The sequence below is a fragment of the Ovis aries genome, chromosome 6 (assembly GCF_016772045.2).
Source record: "Ovis aries strain OAR_USU_Benz2616 breed Rambouillet chromosome 6, ARS-UI_Ramb_v3.0, whole genome shotgun sequence".
Taxonomy (NCBI): domain Eukaryota; kingdom Metazoa; phylum Chordata; class Mammalia; order Artiodactyla; family Bovidae; genus Ovis; species Ovis aries.
The window spans coordinates 45,775,029-45,781,565 of NC_056059.1; positions in this window are offsets into that span (position 1 = coordinate 45,775,029).

Below are 6,537 nucleotides of genomic sequence, written 5' to 3' on the forward strand. Positions count from 1 at the left end.
ATCGCATTGCATGCAGGTGGATTCTTTACTATCTGACCCACCAGGGCATTGCACATGCTCTCTCGGGGTGGGAGAGAACTGCAGGCATGCACACTGCCCATCTGCTTCTGCTCCATTGCCCCATGGCACTTAACTTACAAAGTTAAGTTAAAAGAAAAAATTGTTAAGAATTTCAGGACCCTAACAACAGAGCATTTCAGCTAAAGAATGAGGCCCAAAAATGGGGGTTGCGATCATTTGAAGAGTTGGGTTCCATCCCTGACTCTGTCATTTACTAACAAGCCTAGTAACCTTTCTTGATGTCAATTTTCTTATCTGGAATATGGGACAGAAACACTTGGCTTCCTATGGTTATTAAAACAAAGTAATGTATGTAAGTTTCCCAGGTGGCTCAGTGGTAAAGAATCTGCCTGCCAAACAGGAGACATAAGAGATACAGCTTTGATCCTTGGGTCAGGAAGATCACCTGGAGAAGGAAATGGCAACTTACTCCAGTATTCTTGCCTGGAAAATCCCATGGACAGAGAAGCCTGGCAGGCTACAATCTGTTGGGTCACAGAGTCAGACACAACTTAGCAACTAAACAACAATGTATGTAAACATTTAGCCCCAGAACTGGTTTACTCCAAGTGCTAGGCATACAGTTATGCCTCAAAATATATTGGACTAGCATACGTGGTACGTGATACACTTCCCACGCTTCTTTGCATTTTTGTTTCCTTGAGTATTTCTGAAGTGAAGTACCAAGTCAAGAAAGCTACTATCAAACCCAAGCCACAGAGGTCAGAACTAGCCTTGGACTCGTTATTAGAATGAGCTGGACTAGGGTCACATGGTACAGCTCCAAGTGGATCTGGGGTCAGCTGAGGGACAGGATGAGGAGCAAGTGGGGAACAGGATGCAAAGAATCACTGGAAACAGACTGGCGTTGTCCTCTAACAAGTGACTTGCTTTCTAGCCCCAGTCTAGAATGTGGCATTGTTTTACAGGATTTGTACATTGTTTGTGTCCAGGTTAAAAATCCGATAGTTGGAGAGAGCTTACAACTGTCAGCACCGTCATGTGCCTCACCCAGCGGTTAGGACCTGGTGCTCTCACTGCCAGGACCCACGTTGGACCCAGGTTGGACCCAGTTCAGTCCCTGGTGGAGAAGCTAAGATCCCACAATTTTGGCAAAAATATAAATAGAATAAAATAGTGCTTCCTCTCTTGGCCCAAGTTCATTACAAAGACTGCCAAGGGGGTCTGCCTGTTAGTGCTGAGTATTTACATTTTCCACTGGAATCCTGGAAGTCCAAAAGTAATGTCCCTTCTTTGCCTTATAGAATTTGGAATCAAGTGAAAAATAAGGCAGAATATAGACTTATGGAGATGAAAATATCCATTGTATTACTAAGGAAGCTGATTGTTAAGACATGGCTTTCTTTTAGCTCTGCAGAGAGGGGGAAAGCTTGCTAACATTCCACCCTGGAATGAAACCAGTTTACTAACCCAGGCAGATGTGAATGCCACAGGTGTCCCCCATGGGGCATCATCAACCCCCAAGGCCAGCTCCCTTGCCCTCACAGGTACCCTGGTCCTTGAGTGAAGCACGTGAGGGACATGTCTTGAGTCAAGGCAGCAAGTCATTTCTCAAACACCCACGGCCGAGGTGAGAAAGGGGGCGTTTTTCTTCCCCCTGGAGTTTTAGTCCCAAGTAAGACAACAGGCAAGCTTTGCTCAGGGAAGTGAACATTCCCTGACCTTATCCTACTCCTAGCTCTCCTCATTCTTTCTGCAAACAATCAGGGAATCATATTCCTTCTTTGTTCCTCTTAACAGTCATTTTTGCTCCTCAAGGAAGGAAGGCATTAAGAATTTAAGTGTGGTAGTGAAAAGATATTATCAGGAGACTTATTTTAGATAGAGCAGGAAGTTAGGGTAGAAACAGGTCTGGTAGTTGGTAGGCGTGACCATTAACTGCTGCTCCCGACTCCCTCACATGTTTCTGTATGAATGCTAGTCCAGACAGGCATGCTGCCTCGCGCTCAGGTCTGGTGAGATGACTTCAGCGGAACCCTCAGAGAGTGAGGTAGGAGTGTCCCACAACTGGGGACCCATCTTGTGTCAGGAAAAAGGGCTGTGTCTGAGAAATAGCCACAGTCCTATCTGACAGACAGTTGAATGATGTCCAGTATGGCTCACTCACACCAATACACATAAAAATTAGAGAATGTAATGAGACAAAAAGTAATCTCTCTACACAGTGCGTACTTTTAGGGCTGTGGATACTCAAGGAATGAGGAAATGAATAAAGGCTGCCACATTTGGATAAACACTACAATGGAAATGTTTGCATAACTAGAAACAAAATATATAATAAATAAACAGTCTTAGGATCACTTAAGTCACAAATTCAAGCTGGCTGGGAGCCCAGCTGAGGCTGTCAACCAGAGTGCCATGGGTCTCTTTCATGTGACCTCTCTTTGTGGCTTGGGCTTCACAAAGTGTCGTGACTGACTCAAAATGGGATCGGACCAAGACTGGGGAAGAAGCAGCACTGGACCTCTTACATATGGCCTTTCCTCAGAAGTTCTATAGCATCACTCTTACCACATTTTATGTTTAAAGCAATGACAATCCCAGTTAAAGGGGAAGAGACTCCACCATTCCCTAGGAAGAATGGCAAAGAATTTGCAGCCATTTTTAACCCACCTCCATTAGATTTGTGAGTTAAGTGATACTACGACTATTTAGTATTTTATTTCTAGTTATGCAGATATCTTCATTGTATCATTTATCCAAATCTGGAAGCCTTGATTCATTTCTTCACTCTTTGAATAACTACCGCACTAAAAGTGGGCACTGCATAGAGAGATTTCTTTTTGTCCCACTACATTCTCTAATTTTTATGTGTATTTAGACTTTTCATCTTCATGATAAACATCTAGAGACCTTCTGGGACTCACAGAAATGCTCACTGGTGGATCACTTACATATTGAAATTGCTCTGAAGGGGATCTTTTGTTTGGATTTTTTCTGTTTTCCTGCACTGTGTGACATATAGAATCTGAATTTCCTGACTAGGAATCAAACCCATGCTCTCTGCCCTCTTGGAAGTGTAGAGTCTTAGCCACTGAGCCATTAGGGAAGTGCCTGATTTTTCTAATCTCAGTATTCAAACACTGCAAGCAATTTTTTGGATATAATTTAGGCAGCAGTGAAGTTCACCTTTGTTAGAAAGTCCCTCCTTCCTAATGCAGGTTAATCATTCCAACAGTATCGCAGGGGAGAACGTTCAGTACCTGAGAACGATGCAAGTTTCCCCAAGGATGCCCCAAGTTCTCTTTCGTTTCATGGTTGACTAGTCAGCACAGCTCACTTAATAGGGAGAAAAAAATCAGGAGTTTTTTCTTACAAAAATTTTTGGAACACTTTGAAATCTTCCTTTTTTGCATGCTTTTGATAAGAAATATCTTACTGAATTTTCTATTTATCTACAAAAACAGCATAGAGTCAGTACTCCCAAGCAAATAACATAGAGACATTAAACGAAAAACTGAAGACAAGAACTCATGCTTACCCCCTCCAAGATAACTGGTACCAATATTTTTGAAGTATTATTTCAGGTTTTTTTCTTTTATGATGCTCAAACCTATCAAAAACATGTTTATTCACATTTAGTTTTGCTTTCTGCTTTGTTTTCTTTTAACATTTAGTGGTTAATTTAAATTTCTTCTTCTTTTTTTAACTAATTTTTTCTTTTACACTAAGTCCTTGTTTTCTATCTATTTTGAATGCAGCAGTGTGTACATGTCAATCCCAAATTCCCAATCTATCCCTCCCTCTCACTTGTCCCTCCTGATAACCATAAGTTCATTTTCAAAGATTTTTTTTAAAAATTGAAGTATTCTTGATTTATAATTCTGTGACAGTTTCTGGTGTACAGCGAAGCGATTCAGTTATCTGTATTCTTTTTCATATTATTTTCTGTTATCATTTATATCATAGAATGTTGAGTATAGCTCTCTGTGCTGTACAGTAGGACCTTGCTGTTTCTTCACTCTGCGTGTGATAGTTGGCATCTCCTAGTCCCAGCTCCTCGGTCTATCCCTGCCCCAGAACCCTCCCTCCTTGACAACCATAAGTCTGCTTTCTTTATCTGGGAGTCTGTTTCTGTTTCACAGAGAAGTTCATTTGTGTCATATTTCATTTTATTACTTTTTGGTCACACCCATGGCATGTGGGATCTCAGTTCCCCAACCAGGGATTGAACTCATGCCCCCCGCACTGGGAGTGCCGAGTCTCAGCCAGGGAAGCCCTTCGTTTGTGTTGTATTTTAGATTCCAAACCAAGGGATATCATACAGCATTTGTCTTTTCTTTCTGACTTTCTTCACTTAGTATGATAATCTCCAGATCCAGCCATGTTGCTGCAAATGGCATTATTTCATCCTTTTTTATGGCTAATATTCATTGTGTGTGTATATATATATACATATAAATATATATATATAACACATCTTCTTTATCCATTCATCCATCGATGAACATCAGGTTGTTTCCAAGTTAAGACTTTCTCTTAACCTAACAAGGACTAGAAAAATAGTGATTTATGAGGAAGTAAAGAAAGAACTTTCTATTAAACAACTTTTAAAGATCAGAAATACAGCACTGAAATACATCAGACAAAATGCAGGGAACATTTAATAGAAAAAGATTCATAAAGAGAAAATGTTTGGTTTACTTCAAAATGTTTTCTTAAAGCTTTCTTTTTTCAGTCGCATAAAAAACTAAACAGAAAAGTATAATGAATTCCTACATGCCTTTCACTAAGCTTCAGTAATTATCAACTCAGAGCCAGTACTTTTTCACCTATAGCCCAACCCATTTTCTCCCTTCCCACGTTGTTTCAAAACCAAGCTCAAAGATCATATAATTTCATTCATAAACATTTCAACATGCATTTCTAAAAGATAAAGAATACTTTAAATAAAATTGTCACACAATGATGGATGTTAACTAGACATTGTGATTGCTTTATAATATATAAATACAATGAATCATTGTGTTGTGTACTTGAAACTAATAGAATGTTATATGTCAGTTATAGCTCAACAAAAATCTTAAAAAGTACAATACCATTAGCATATCTTAAAAAGTAACAATAATTTCTTTAAAGTAGTTGGACATTTTAATATACAACTATTTAGTGGATCTTGCAGTAAAAAATAAGTAAAATAAAGGATATAGTTCTTCACTGTCCAATACAATATGTTGTAGTCACAAGTGTTGAGTACTTGTGCTTACTGTAACTGGGAAATTAAATTTTAAATTAACTTTAATATAATTTTTAAAATGATACTTGATTCAGTATTGATGATTTTTAAAGAATGTTTAGAACAATTTGGATATGTGAATCTACTTTTGAAACTGTAAATTTTATAGAATCTAAATACTGAGCAATAACTGATGACAATTTAGCATCTGAATTGAGATACACTATAAAGGTAAAGCTCATCTTGGAATTTATGAAAGAACTTTGAGGAATAAATAATTCCCATAATAAAGAAATTGTTGCAGGACAAGGGATAGAAGAAACTATGGGTTGTATCACAACTCAGTTTTAAAGCTAACGCAGACACAAAGTTTAAAAAAAAAGATAAATGTTGTACATGTTGTTTACTTATACAGAGACAAGAATTTTAAACAAAACTCCAGTAAATAAGTCAAGTAGCACATAAAATAACAAATTATGTTATGGCAGAAATTTAAGAAAGGTTTATTATAAAACTTCTACTCATAAAAATCACATCAATTCTCTGCCAAATAGTTTTGAAAACAATTAATAAACTCCAATATCCACTTCCAATCTATCTAAAAAGTAAACTTTGATTAAAAAAAAATGCTTTCTCTTCATGATATAGAACATCCATCTCAACATCCAATCTCTAACATGTATAAATAAGAATTAACATCAGGGCTTCCCTAGTGGTCCAATGGGGAATCTGCCTTGCAATGGAAGAGACACCATTCGATCCCTAGCCTGGGAAGATCCTACACACCATGGAGCAACTAAGCCCGGGCACCACGACTACTGAAGCTGGAGCACCTAGAACCCGTGCTCGGCAACAAGAGGAGCTACTGCAGTGAGAGGCCCGAGCATCACAGTAGAGAGTAGCCCCTACTTGCCACAACTAGAGAAAGGCTTTGTGCAGCAACAGACCCACCATCGCCAAAAAATAAAATAAATCTTAAAAAAAAAATAGTATCACGCTTAAAAGTTAAACACCAAAAGGATTTTCAGTAAAATTAGGAACAAGACAAAGATTCGTATTACCATCACAACTAAATACCATGATTCCCAAAGTCTTAACCATTTCTAAAATAAAGTGCAAAGAAATGTCACTCACAATAGTAATAATGCCATTAGCTACCCAGAAATAAGCCTAGAAAGAAATGTAGAAAAAGGAGGAATCAAAATTACATATGCAATGTAATATTTATTAAAGAAAAAAGTGCATAATTAATAGGTAATTTTTTTATTATACCTTCCTAA